Raw genomic sequence first — 14,733 nt, forward strand, 5'->3', positions numbered from 1 at the left:
TGCTGCGGTGCGTCGTATAGAATGCACCTCACCTTAGTCCCCGTCATAATCGCGTCTCTGCGCCCACAAGGTCGCTAAACATATGTGTACCTGCACAAAAATGTGCAGCAAGTATAGCATGAATACGTAAATCAATGCGTACCCAGTAAGTATTCCGCCTAATCCCGAAGAAGTAGTGACGAGGGGTCGACTTCGACACTTACTAGTTGTCCGATAATATCAGATACAGTAAATCCTCAGATACACTGGCTTATTGCCAAACGTTACGCACGATTCCATGAGGATGATATATATATATATATAGGAAATGCCGAGGCGTACGGCCCGATCCAACATAAAAGTAAACTGTGCACTGCCGAGGGTCGAACGGCGCAAACCATAGATGCATCTATTAACCTGCCAATGCGAACGGTCCGCTCCCATGAGAGTGTGGTACATAAGTCCTGCCGAGGCGAACGGTCCGCTCCCATGAGAGTGTGGTACATAAGTCCTGCCGAGGCAAACGGTCCGATCCCATAAGAGTGGTAGAAGGAAATACCCCGCTCGCGAATCATACGTGCGACGCGGTCAAATATAAATTTAAGGAATCTCCCCGCTCGCAGATCATACTTGCGACGCGGTCAAATATAAATTTAACATTAAAATGATAACTCATTCCTGATTCTTTTCAAAATATGGGAAATTTAGCTTGTAGCCTTTTAAGGAAATTACCCCGCTCGCTAAACATACATGCGACGCGATTACACATAGATTTCTTAAGCTATTATAGCATTTCTCAATCCTTTTCGAAATTACGAAGTTCAAATGAAACCTTTTAAATCTTAAGTTCTTAAATTTCAATTCCTTTCAAAACATTTAATAAGCAAACTTAATCTTGCTCCCTCTCGAGGCAGACAATAAACATAAATCAATAACAGTATCAACAAGGCATGATGTGAGCCTTAAACTACCCAGACACAGGAGTAGCTATTGGCTACGCACGGACTCTCGTCACCTCGTGCGAACGTAGCCCCCACATATAGAAACACACAATAATTTAGTTCGCATATGGGGTTAATTCCCTCTTATAAGGTTAGAAAGGAGACTTACCTCGCTCTGAAATTCCAGAACCGGCTCCAACGCCACTCTAACACCTCAATCTGATGTCCAACGCTCCAAAACTAGCCAAACAATGTGCAAACCAATAAAAATATACTCTAATACTCATAACAATTCAATTTACTACAATTTCCAACTACGCTCGAAAAATCATAAAATCAACCCCGGGCTCACGTGCCCGGATTCCAAATATTTTTGAAGATAAACATTACCCATAGCATTACGAACTCAAATATATAATTTGTTCGCAATTCCTTACCCAAATTCGTGGTCAAATTCCAAAAATACCAATTTTTAGGTTTTTCTTCAAAATTCTAAATTTCTACAAATTTTCACGTCTAAATCCTTATATAAACCATGTATTTAACTTGCAATAGATGGGAATCACTTACCTTGACATACGTGATGAATATGGAGCTCCAAAATCGCTCCAAGACCGGCTCCCATGGAGGAAATGATGTGTAAATGAGCCAAAATCTCGATTTTAAAAGAACACTGCCCAGGTCTTTCCCCTTCGCGATCGCGGAAATCCACTCGCGATCGCGAAGGACAATCAACAGCTGCCTTAAAGCTTCTCCTTCGCGAACGTGATGCCCAGAACGCGATCGCACTGCTCAACCCCTTCCTCTTTCGCGATCGCGAACCCTACTATGTGATCGCATAGAACAACCTTCACCAAACGGGCCAGCCCCATTAACACAGCGCGTTCGCGATGGCCCCGACGTGAACGCGAAGAACCTCCAGCTCGACCCTCCGCGAACGCGAAATACTATACGCGATCGCATAGAGTAAAAATCCCACCATTCCACTTAACCCTTCGCGATCGCGGCCCTTTCTTCGCGATCGCGGAAGAGGAAACCAGATGCCCAGAAACCAGCAATTCCTCAAAGTCCAATATCCGTCCGAACTCAATCCGAGACACACCCGAGGCCCTCGGGACCTCAAACAATTATACCAACACGTACCAAAACACATTACGAACTTAGTCGAGCATTCAAATCACATCAAACAACATCGAAATCATGAATCGTACCCCAATTCAAACTTAATAAACTTTGAAACTTCAACTTCTACAATCGATGCCGAAACCTATCAAATCATGCCCGATTGTCCTCAAATTTTGCACACAAGTCATAAATAACATTACGGACCTACTCCAACTTCCGAAATTGAATTCCGACCCCGATATCAAAAAGTCCACTTCGGTCAAACTTCTCAAAAACCTTCAAATTTTAAGCTTTAGCCAAATGACTCCAATGACCTATGGACCTCCGAATCCACTTCCGGACGCGCTCCCAATACTAGAATCACCATACGGAGCTATTTCCAGACTCGGAATCCCAAACGGACATTGATAACATTGAAATGCACTTCAACCCAAATTTATGAAATTCTTCCAAAAATGCCAACTTCCACAATAGGCGCTGAAACGCTCCCGGGTCATCCAAAACCTGATCCGGACATACGCCCAAGTCCGAATTCATCATACGAACCTGTTGAAACTTTCAAATCCTGATTCCGAGATCGTTTACTCTAAAATCCAACCTTAGTCAATTCTTCCGGCTTAAAGCTTCCGAAATGAGAATTTGCTTTTCAAATTAATTGTGAACTTCCGAAATTTCAATTCCGACCATGCGTACAAGTCATAATACCTGAAGTGAAGTTGCTCATGGCCTCAAACTGCTAAACGACACGCTAGAGCTCAAAACGTCCGATCGGGTCGTTATACCTATGGGGTTAATTCCCTCTTACAAGGTTAGAAAAGACTTACCTCGCTCTGAAGTTCCATAGCCGGCTCCCAAGCCTTTCACATGACTCAATTCGATGCCCAACGCTCCAAAACTTGGCATAAATGATGAAAACCTCCACTTGAAGCTCGCCAAAAATCGCCCAACCAAGAGAGAGTGGAAGAAAAAATGGGCCAAGTCCGGTTTTTAAAAGATAACACTGCCCAATGACCTCTCGCACCTGCGGTCACTTAACCACTTCTGTAGTCCTGCACGTGCGGCCGAAATACCGCTTCTGCGGTCCTCCTTCAGGCCTATTAAATCCGCATCTGCGGCCCCATACGCACTTCTGCGCATTCGCTTCTGCAGCTCCACGTGCGCAGGTGCGGTCCAGCTTCTGCGTATCTCGACCGCATCTGCGGTCCCAGCCTTCCCCAGCCAGAACCATGTCTGCAACCCTCTTGGCCGCTTCTGCGGCTACGCACTTGCGGTCAAAACCTCGCAGGTGCGGTTACACCAGAAGACAGATGCTTCAGCTTTCCTTCCAAGTCCAAACTCGATCCGTTAACCATCCGAAATCCACACTCGGGACCTCAACCAAATATACCAACACGTCCCAAAACACATTACGAACTTAGTCGAGGCCTCAAATCATGCCAAACAACATCGAAACTACGAATCACCCTCTAATTCAAACCTAATGAACTTTAAAACTTCAAACTTCTACAATCAATGCTGAAACCTATCAAATCATGTCCGATTGACCTCGAATTTCGCACACAAGTCACATTATATATTACGAACCTACTCCAACTTCCAAAATTGGAATACGACCTCGATATCAAAAAGTCCACTCCCGATCAAACTTCCCAAAACCTTCAAATTCCAATTTTCGCCAAAAGACCCCAAAATGACCTACGGACCTCCGAATCCACATCCGGACGCGCTCATAAGTCCAGGATCACTATGTGGAGCTATTCCTAGACTCGGAATTCCAAACGGACATCGATAACATTAAAATACACTCCAATCCAAATTTATAAAATCCTTCCAAAATATCAACTTCCTCAATAGGTGCCAAAACGCTCTCGGGTCATCCAATACCCGATTCGGATATACGCCCAAGTCCAAAATCATCATACAAACTATAACGACCCGACTTATCGTTTTAAGAATTAACTCCTCGTTCAGTAATTTAAGGTCTCGAGCAGCTTCGCAATATGTATTATGACTCGTGGGTGTGGTCAAGTTTGATTTACTGAAGATTCAGAATTTAAGGAAAAGAACAATCCTTATTTATAAGCTTAAATGGAAATAGTTGGCCGGAGAGTTGACTTTTGAACAAACGACTTCGGAATGGAATTTTGATAATATAAATAGCTCCGTATGGTGATTATGGACTTAGGAGCGTGTCCGAAAAATTATTTGGAGATCTGTAAAGGAATTTGGCCTAAATGGCGAAAGATGAATTTTTGGGAAGTATGATCGGGGGTTGCGAAATCCGATTCTGAAAATTTGAATACCTCTGTTATGTCAATTATAGATTGTGTGCAAAATTTGAAGTCATTCCGGATTGATTTGATGTGTTTCGGCACAAGATATAGAATTTGAAAGTTTAAGTTCTTAGATTTTGATTTGGAGTGCGATTCGTCGTTTTGATGTTGTTTGAGGTGATTTGAGAATTCGACTAAGTTTGTATGATGTTTTAGGACCTGTTGGTATATTTGGTTGAGGTCCCGAGGGGCTCGGGTGAGTTTCGGATGGTTAACGGATCAAAAATTTGGACTTGAACAACTGCTGAAATTTTCCGATATTTGATCCTGTTTTCCTTCTACGCGATCGCGTGAATGTGTCTGCGATCGCGTAGGCTTAGTTGGGCAGTGGAATTTTGTTCTCTGCGATCGCGTAGGGATATTTGCGATCGCGTAAGGTTAATTGGGGGGCTGCTGAGTCTTGTTCTATGCGATCGCGTGAAGAGGGATGCGATCGCGTAGCTCTGAAAAGTTGTGACTCGCGAACGCATAGCTATGGTTGCGATCGCGTAGAGTAACGGAGCAGAAGTGGTGGTCACGCGTTTGCTTTATGCGATCGCGTGAAGAGAGCTGCGATCGCGTAGAGCTGGGAACTCTATGCATCACGATCGCATGGCATTGTTTGCGATCGCGTAGAGTTAATTTTGGCAGTGTTGAAATTGTGCTTCGCGATCGCGTGAGGAAGTCCGCGATCGCGTAGAAGAAATCACTGGGAAGTGAGTTTAAGTTCTGAAAGACGGATTGGAGCTCGGGAAGAGGCGATTTTCGGGAATTTTTCAAGGAAAACAACGAGATAAGTGCTCTTAACTCAATATTGGTTAAATTACCCAAATACATAGTTGTTTTTAACATTTAATCGATGAATTTAGTTGGAAAAATTGTGAAAACCCTCTTGGTCTAAATTTAAGATTTGGAGGTCGATATGTTATTAGAATTCGATAAAATTGGTATGGTTGAACTCGTACCGGAATGGGTGTTCGAATTTCATTAAAATTTTATCGGGTTCCGAGAGGCGAGCCCTGCGTTAACTTTTGATGACTTTTTAGAATAAATTTTTAAGTCGACCAAATTATTTTCGATGAATTTTAATGAAATTATACAATTGAATTGGATAGATTTGAACTGTCCGGAGGTCAATTCTAGCGAGAAGGTGATTTTGGAATATCGGCATAACTTCAATAAGGTAAGTGTCTTGCCTAGCCTCGAGTGGAGAAATTACCCCTTAGGCATCGAGTCTTATGTGTCATATTGTGTAATTGAAAACCATATACATGAGGTGATGAGTACGTACTTGGTTTATATGTGCAAATTATATCAGTTGAAATTCGTAGATGCCATTAAGTATTAAGTTGGAAAATTATTGTAACTTATTAAATCCCTTATTTGTCATGCCTCATTCCTTGTTTGCCGAGGTTGTTTTTATGTGATAATTTGGTATGATTGCCACTTGACTTTTATGTAAACTCTGTGTTTGTTTGAGTTTTCATTTTTATGAAAAACACTTTCACTATTGATTTTACCTACAGATAATTTAAATGAAAAATTTAGTTAATAAGATGAATTACTTTTCAGTTCACATTGTTGAAACTTTGGTATTGAATTATAAAGGCCATGAATCATATTGAGGCAAGGCGCCAAATTGTGAAATATTATTCAGTTGAGTTGTTCACTCCCAAACATTTTGTTAAGATGTTGTGCACATTGTGATCGAGTCGTGGCTCCTTATTGTGGAAAAATGATATGTTGTAATATTTGAGCACTTGATGTGCAATTTATGATATGTTGTAATATTTGAGCACTTTATGTGCAATTTGTGATATGTTGAAATATTTGAGCACTTGATGTGCAAATTGTGATATGTTGTAATATTTGGGCACTTGAGGTGCAAGTTGTATTATGCTGTGATATTTGGGCACTTGAGGTGTGATTTGTGAAATATTGTGATATTGATATGCTTGCGGTGAGATAAGGGTGGCTTAAAATGCGTGGCTGGTAGGGGAACTACTAGAAGTCATGCGGTGATATAAGATCAGGGTGTTGAAACGCATGCGGTGAGATAAGGGTGGCTTGAAATACGTGGCTAGTAGGGGAACTACTAAAAGTCATGTGGTGTGATAAGGGTGGCTAAAACGTGAGATGCTATTTCGGAAAAAAAAATTCTTTAAAATTTAATGTAAAGGCTTCCGCGGTGATATAAGGAAATGAAAGATTGTGAATTTATTTATGATTTGGGACTACGAGGCGGTACCTCGGGACTGCCCTTTTGTTGATATTTCTCTATGGCTGTACTTGCCTTTAGTTATTTTGTTTTTCCGTAATTTGTAACTTCTTGTGTTCTCCGTGATGTATTATTTCACTTAATATTAAATGTTTTGTATTTCTTGATGTATTGTGTTGACCTTGACTTTTTCATACGAGACTTTGAGGATTTGTATTTTTGGGTTGTACTTGTTTTGATGATTGAGTTGTTTTAAGTGAAAGAAAATTTTTAGTATGTTTTAATTTAATAAATTTTATATCCAAATCAGTATTTTATCTGATGCTTTATTTGAATGGAAATGTCATTTTCTGGCGGTCACAGAGGCTAAGCATTAGCCTCCTTCCTAGCTGTCTTATACCTCTCCATGCATGCTCGCCTCTCCTCCCCATCTATGCTCCCCACCAACTTCAGGTACGCCACCTGCTTAGCTTCCACTTTACCTTGAACCACTTCATTCCACCACCAGTCTCCTTTGTGCCCACCAGAGACGCCCGTCGAGACTCCTAACACCTCTCTCGCAACCTCCCTAATACAGTCTGATGTCGCTGACCACATAGTGCTCGTGCCGCCACTGCTTCTCCAAGCTCCTATAGCCGACAACCGCCCTTCCAACTCTTAGGCTTTATCCTTAGTTAAGGCTCCCCACCTGATTCGGGTTGTAATGGGGTTACACCAAAGTTCTGCGCTCAGTCCGTTCTTATTCGCCCTCGTGATCGACGCGTTAACACACCATATTCAAGGGGAGGTGCCATGGTGCATGCTATTTGCCGATGACATAGTTCTGATTGATGAGTCGCGAGCCGGTGTTAACGAGAGGCTAGAGGTTTGGAGACAGGCTCTTGAGCCTAAGAGTTTCAAGTTGAGCAGGACGAAAACGGAATACCTAGAGTATAAATTCAGCGCTGAGCCAGGGGAAGTGGGCGTGGATGTGAGGCTTGAATCACAGGTCATCCCGAGTAGAGGCAGCTTCAAGTACCTTGGTTCGGTTATCCAGAGGGGAGGGGAGATCGACGAGGATGTCACACACCGTATTGGGGTAAGATGGATGAAGTGGAGGTTAGCATCTGGAGTCCTGTGTGACAAGAGAGTGCCACCAATACTCAAAGGTAAGTTCTATAAAGCGGTGGTTAGACCAGCCATGTTATATGGGGCTGAGTGTTAGCCCGTTAAGAACTCACATATCCAGAAGATGAAAGTAGCAGAAATGAGGATGTTGAGGTGGATGTGCGGGCACACTAGGATAGATAAGATTAGGAATGATGTTATTCGGGAGAAGGTGCACGTGGCTCCCATTGATGACAAGATGCGGGAAGCGAGGCTTAGATGGTTCGGACATGTTCAAAGGAGAAGCCCAGATGCTCTGGTACGGAGGTGTGAGCGGCTGGTTGTGGAAAGCACGAGAAGAGGTAGAGGGCGACCTAAGAAGTATTGGGGAGAGGTGATCAGACAGGATATGGCGAGGCTTCAGATTTCCGAAAACATGACACTTGATAGGAAGATGTGGAGGTCGAGTATTAGAGTTGTAGGTTAGGATGTAGTTAAGTCTTAACTTACTTCGTACCATTGTGGGACTGGCCACGTAAGGTTTTTGTCTAGGGTAGCTAGTGATAATATTGTGTTTTACTACTTCGCTTTTCAGTGCATGTCCTATTTACTAGCTATCGTTTTTGCTTTGCATCTTTCTTCTGCATTTCATGGTATTCCTATTTTTTTCTATGATTGTTGTGGTGATACTAATGTTGTCTTCTCTTGTCGTTTTGTCTTTTTGTTTTCTTGAGCCGAGAGTCTTTCGCAAATAGTCTCTCTACTCCTTTGGGGTAGGGGTAAGGTCTGCGTACACACTACCCTCCTCAGACTCCATTAGTGGGATTCTACTGGGTTGTTGTTGTTGTTGTTGTACACGAACCTGTTGGAACTTTCAAATTCGATTCCGAGGTCGTTTACTCAAAAGTTAAACCTTAGTCAATTCTTCCAACTTAAAGCTTCCGAGATTAAAATTTTCTCTCCAAATCAACTCCGAATTTTTCGAATTTCAATTCCGACAATACGTACAAGTCATAATATACGAAGTGAAACTACTCATGGCCTCAAACCGCCGAATGACGCACTAGAGCTCAAAACGACCGGTCGGGTCCTTACAAAAATATGAACACAAATATAGATACAATCAAATCAATCACTTTTAAGAACTAACGAGGGAAGCAACTTAAGTAATCCAAACATTCTTTAAAAGGTAAAGATATCAAGAGCATATTGTACCTTGACACACTTCAGTCATATTATTACATCTGCCATGTTTACTGCTGCAATACTTATGAAGTATATGATAATGTTGATATCGATGCATATATTGAGACTAATGCGTTGTTTACAGCTAGGGGTCATATCACATTGATATAAATATCTAAGGACCAGAGATCTCTCCTGAACATATTGAGATTAGTACACTTTGCATTAGTTATATATTAAACTTTTCTCTCTGTACAGTTAACATTCTAAAGCATGTTTAATTTCTCAACATATTTTTTGTTCGAGTATCAGGCAACTATAATCTACTTTGGAGATAGTATATGTATTATAACTGATATATTTAAAGAAATACTAGATCTGCAGCCTCTGCAACTGGTATTCTTGTTATGACAACTTTAAGACTCCACCATAAGGAACAAAGTGATCAAAAATTTTATCTTTTGTTCATATGGTTCGAGAATTTCAATTACAACCAGATTGTAATATAAGAATTACATTATATGTTTTCAAAGAAGTGCTAAAGTTAACTGATGAAAAGTTGGGATCGGGTGCTAAAGATGTTCTTTTTCTTTTCAACATATTCTTTAATAGTATCCCACATATCATCCTAGTAAATCAAATTACAGTTCCTCCTTCTCTCAAATGATTATTATTTCTCTACTCAAGTTAATACTAAATCATACGTTCAAGAATCAAGACTATATTGCAATATAGCCAATTACCCAAACTTTTCAACCCGTCATATATGTCCTTGTGACCACACAAGAAACTATCTACGGAACAAAAGCCACAAAACAAAGGACCACACTTGTTACCAATTAAAAACAAAAAACAAAAACCGCAAACAAAAACAAAATTAGATTGATCTAAGAAGAGAAATCAAGAAGTTACCTTTTAAAGTATCTACAGATCGGAAAAGAACAACAAATATAATATGTAATTAACAGAAAAGAAAATAAATTAGAATCACATTTAATTGAATCCAAATTTAAAGGGGAAAAAACGAAAAATACATAAACTGAAACATCATAATAATTCGTAAAAATGAATGATCCACTTTTACCTTGAATTTGGCTCCAAATGCCTGATAATCGAATTTCTTTTAGGTAAAATATGTGTAACAGGAGTCTCAAGACCCTAAGGAGGATCAAGGAATTCTCTTCTTTACAGAGAAAGAAATCACATCCGTCATAAAAATCTTTCAAACACAACGGCACACAGAATAGTCCCCAACTTCTTCCAAAATTTCATGGTATTGTCACACCTTTCAACTCTAAGTCCTTTAACAGCCACGGGTGAGAGCTGAACGACGATTAGATCTAACAGTAGTGAGGGTTTGGAAGAGCAGAAGAAGGGATTTAGGAATGATTTTTGCATCGGCTAGGGTTTTGGGAGAAAGGGGAAGGGATTTGGGGAAACAAGGAAAATAAAGAAAACACTGGCAGCGTATTCTCTTCTTAAGTTTAAGCGATATAATCCAAAAAGAAAATAAAAATATTAGTAATATAACTAGTAGCGACTTTGTCGCTACAAATACGATTTTGTGGCAAGTATTTGACGGTTGCTACAAATTATTCTTCAGCAAAGTTTCAAAATAAAATCTAAGTAACTACTAGAGGCGACCTCGTTAAAGTCGCCACTAAACCTGACTTTTTGTGGCGATAATGAAAGTAGCTACCAAATATATATTATTTTAGTGGCGATCTGTTCTAGTAACCACTAAAATTAGTACTTTTGTGGCAACAAGAACCGTCGCAACTAAAGATCGTCACTAAAAACCTAATTTCTTGTAGTGTAGTAACACTTCTGTTATAAGAGATTTAGAAACTAGATTAACTCCACCTATTTTGGAATTAATTCATATTTGAAGTACTTGTCACGTTTATAATTTAGTTGTTCATTATGAACTTACTTTATTCGGCACTACTCTTGATAAAATTAGATTTGCAGTTGGTTATATTTTTTGCTCTCAAATATTTGCTAGACATAGAGAATTTATATTACATTGTGAATTACCCTTTAGAAAAATTTCTAAAGAAGTTGCAATTAGATGAAATTCAGTATATGATATGTTGTTTGTTGCTTATCAATATCGATTGACTATTACCAACATGTTTAATGCACATATTTCGTCTATTTAAGATAGGATAATAGATGATGATTAGGATACTGCTTTTCATCTTATTCAATTTTTAGAATTTTGTTTTATGCTACTGAAGATTTTTTTGGGATATATCATCCAATTATTTCTAGCATGTTAATTTATATAACTGGAATTTCGATGTTATATTTTTAGTATAAACAAAACAAAGGCTATAAATATGTTATTAAAATAATGGTTGAAGATTAAAAAATTTTCTTCTTCCTATTCCTGTTATTTACATTGTTGCTATTGTTTACATTCTCAAATAAAAGTTATTGGTACAAAGACACTTATTAAAATTGAACCAACACAAAGACCACATCTTTCTACTTGTTTGGCTAGTATTCAACCATATACTAAAGTTGCGTATGACTATTACCAAGGACAGAGGAATTCTGTTGCACTAACTAGTGGTGCCTCTTCTTCTTCTTTTTCATCGCAACCTCTTATAAAGACTGCTACACATAGACTTTTGGTGTTATTCGACAAATGATTAGTCAATCACAATCCTCACAAGTTAACGAGTTTGGCGTTTATTTACTTGCATGAATTATTGATAATTGCGATGATGAAGGAAATGAAGACTTGCTGAAATATTGAATAATGAACGAATAAACATTTCCGATTCTTTCAAGAATGGCCCAAGATGTGCTAACTATTCAAGTTTCATCAGCAGTTTCTGAAAGCGCTTTCAGTACAACATGATTTCAAATTGGAGACCAAATATACTTTTTGGCAGAAGACACCTTGGAGACTACCGTCTTATTCAGAGATTGGATTAATTAAAGCAGAGAGAAGAAACTTTGTCCTTCTAGAAATAATTCAACGATGCGTATAATGAAATACTACCTGCCGAATATGGTGACGCAGAAGAACAAGTGCTACCAATTCCAAGCAAAATATCACGAAATATTATTGAACAATTATGTAAATTGTTCAAACGAACTATGTAATTTGTTTTTACAAGTATTAAAATATAAATAAATACTTGTAACTTGTAAAAAAATTTAATATTTACGTTGCATTAAATAAAATAATAGACACTTTATAGCCTTGAATTATTTTTATCCATTAAAGTTTGTGTGTATTTAAATATAATATTTTTTAAATATTTTATTTTATAATACCCATAGGTACCCTTATCGCCCCCTTAAGTGTAAGGATACTTTCACGCAGAAATTGTTGAAGTGTATTTGTATAGATTTGGCGTAATCGTTATCTAATTAGTAGTCCTAAGTAGTGACTACTCTGAGATGAGAAGCGTTTTATGATATATTATGATATCAAGAGCAATCTGAGGTTAAACCAACCTAAAATCCTTTTTTTCATCCAGAGAGAGAGAGAGAGAGAGAGAGACCAACACGCGTCCATGGGTGAAAACAACCGCTCTTCCATGACTTCAAGCCTCTCTATTGTCTCATCTTCTCCAAACCTGGCACATCAATTACCTGTGAAACTCACACCTTCCAGTTTTCTACTATGGAAGACATAATTTACGCTTATGGTATATGCATGTGGTTTGGACCATCATATTGATGGTAGTAAACTGATGCCAACACAATTTCTGGATAATACCAATACCAAACCCAACCCGGACTATACGATTTGGCTACGTGAAGACCAACTTTTTGTAAGTTGGATTGTTCTTTCTATTTCAGAAAGCATCTTGCCTGAGTTAAAGCAGCCATTGCTTGTGCAGCTTGGGACAAATTTGTTGTTGCATATGCTTCAGGATCAAAATCACTAATTCGTGACGTCAAGATGCAGTTGCACACTTTGCATCGTGATAATGATAATATTGAATCGTATGTGCAAAAGTCAAAGGGAATAGCAGATAAGTTGGATGCATTGCAGCATTTGGTTCCCAATAATGATTTGGTGGATTTGTTCTTGCTGGACTAGGACCTGCCTATCGTCCTTTTACACGGTCTCTTGAATCACGTCAAGAGGATATTACTTTTGATGCATTGTATGGATTGTTGTTGAATGAAAAATGACAGTTAAAAAGGATGAAGCCCATACTGTTATTGTACCTAAACACTGTTTACTCAGAGTTCCTTTTCTACCACTCGTGGACGTGGTAAAGGCCGAGGGTGTCACAACCCAACATCCAATATAGGTCCTGATGGCGCCTAACGCCTCCGCCAGGCAAGCCAACGGTGATTTATCAATTTAATTACCCATTTTATTACTTTCGAAATCATATATTTTAATAAGGAAAGAGACTTACACTTCTAAATCCACGGGGACGTACAACATTTATAGTTTATAAAAGAAATGAAAGGCAATAATAATATACGGAACCGTGAGCATTAACTAATATAACCCAAAAATTCAGTGTCACAAGTGCATGAGCATTTTCTAAGGAGTACAATAACAATACAACATCTATCCATAATGTAAATGAGACAGAATAAAATAAATAGTACGATGGAGACTCGGTGGACTACGATGCATAGCCTGGAATGCAACTCACATAAAGTCACTCAACAGGTGCGCCTACGCGCCAAGATGATCATCAAATGAACTTGTCAGATCCTGTACATTTAGTGCAGAAGTACAGAATGAGTGCGTAAATAAACGCGTACCTAGTAAGTATCTAGCCTAACCCCGGAGAAGTAGTGATGAGGGTTCGACATCGACAATTTACTAGAGGTCCAATAAAACACTATAATAAAACAATAAGCAGATGTGATGTTCACGGCCATAATGGGGTAAATCTGTAAGTTACCTAATCTTCCAAATATTTCTTTTAAAGTATGAATTTCTCAATCTTATATTTTACCTTAATAGCTTAGAAAATGTCAAGTACAAATATCAAATAAATAAGAAATACCATATAAAAAATCGGGCATCAGTGGAAAGATAATCTCGTGAATGTTCGGACTACCACCGATATAATGCACGATTATGCCGAGGTCATTCGGCCCGATCCTGAATAATGTGTATACTGCCGAGGGTTGAGCAGCATGAACCATTGATGCATCCATTATACTGCTGAGACGTTCGGCTCGCTCCACAAAAGAGGAAGAAAATTATCGAATTATGAGATACGTGCTTACAACACAGTACATGGGCACAATAATAAATATGCCCCTTTACATTTATCAAATATCTTGTCAACAACTCAAGGTGATAAAGCTCGGCCTAATATATTTATATGTTTCTAACTCAATTTCAGTTAAAATTTCAGGTAATTAAGCTAGAAAAAGGAGTCCAAACAATTCAAATATTACATGATAGAGTCCTAAGTCTACCCGGACATAAACATGATTTAGCTACTTATGGACTATCGTAACCTCATGCGTATGTAGCACCCATAACTAGATGCCATAACAATAAATATTACCTAGGGGTAGTTTCTCCCTCACAAGGTTAGACATTAGACTTACCTTGCTCCAAAATTCCATCACCAGCTATATCGCCTCTCTAACACCTCAACGCAAAGCCAAACATCTGAAAACTAGTCAAACAACGTGTAAATCAATCAAAATATACTCTGATGCTTACAATTTAATAATTTATAATAATTTTCAACTTCTCTCGAAAAGTCAATAAAGTCAACCATCGGGCCTAGGTGCCCGGATTCTGAAATTATTTGAAGATAAACATTACCATAACCTTACGAACTCAAATATATAATTTATTCCTAATTCCATATCCAATTTCATGGTAAAAATCCAAAAATACTAATTTCTAGGTTTTCTCTTAAAATCCCATAAT

General features: G+C 38.8%; 1 long non-coding RNA gene across 1 annotated transcript in view; it reads right to left on the reverse strand.

Moving 5' to 3' along the window:
• LOC117274772 (uncharacterized) overlaps positions 1-10,368 on the reverse strand; it is a 39,327-nt gene extending 28,959 nt beyond the window's left edge. Inside the window, exons 1-2 of the long non-coding RNA XR_011411903.1 lie at positions 9,931-10,368; positions 1,090-1,160 (exon numbers count right to left, since the gene is read on the reverse strand). This is a non-coding gene — a long non-coding RNA (uncharacterized lncRNA). The remainder of the gene's footprint in view (positions 1-1,089; positions 1,161-9,930) is intronic.
• Positions 10,369-14,733: the final 4,365 nt, after the last annotated feature.

This window comes from Nicotiana tomentosiformis, chromosome 11 (assembly GCF_000390325.3).
Source record: "Nicotiana tomentosiformis chromosome 11, ASM39032v3, whole genome shotgun sequence".
Classification (NCBI taxonomy): domain Eukaryota; kingdom Viridiplantae; phylum Streptophyta; class Magnoliopsida; order Solanales; family Solanaceae; genus Nicotiana; species Nicotiana tomentosiformis.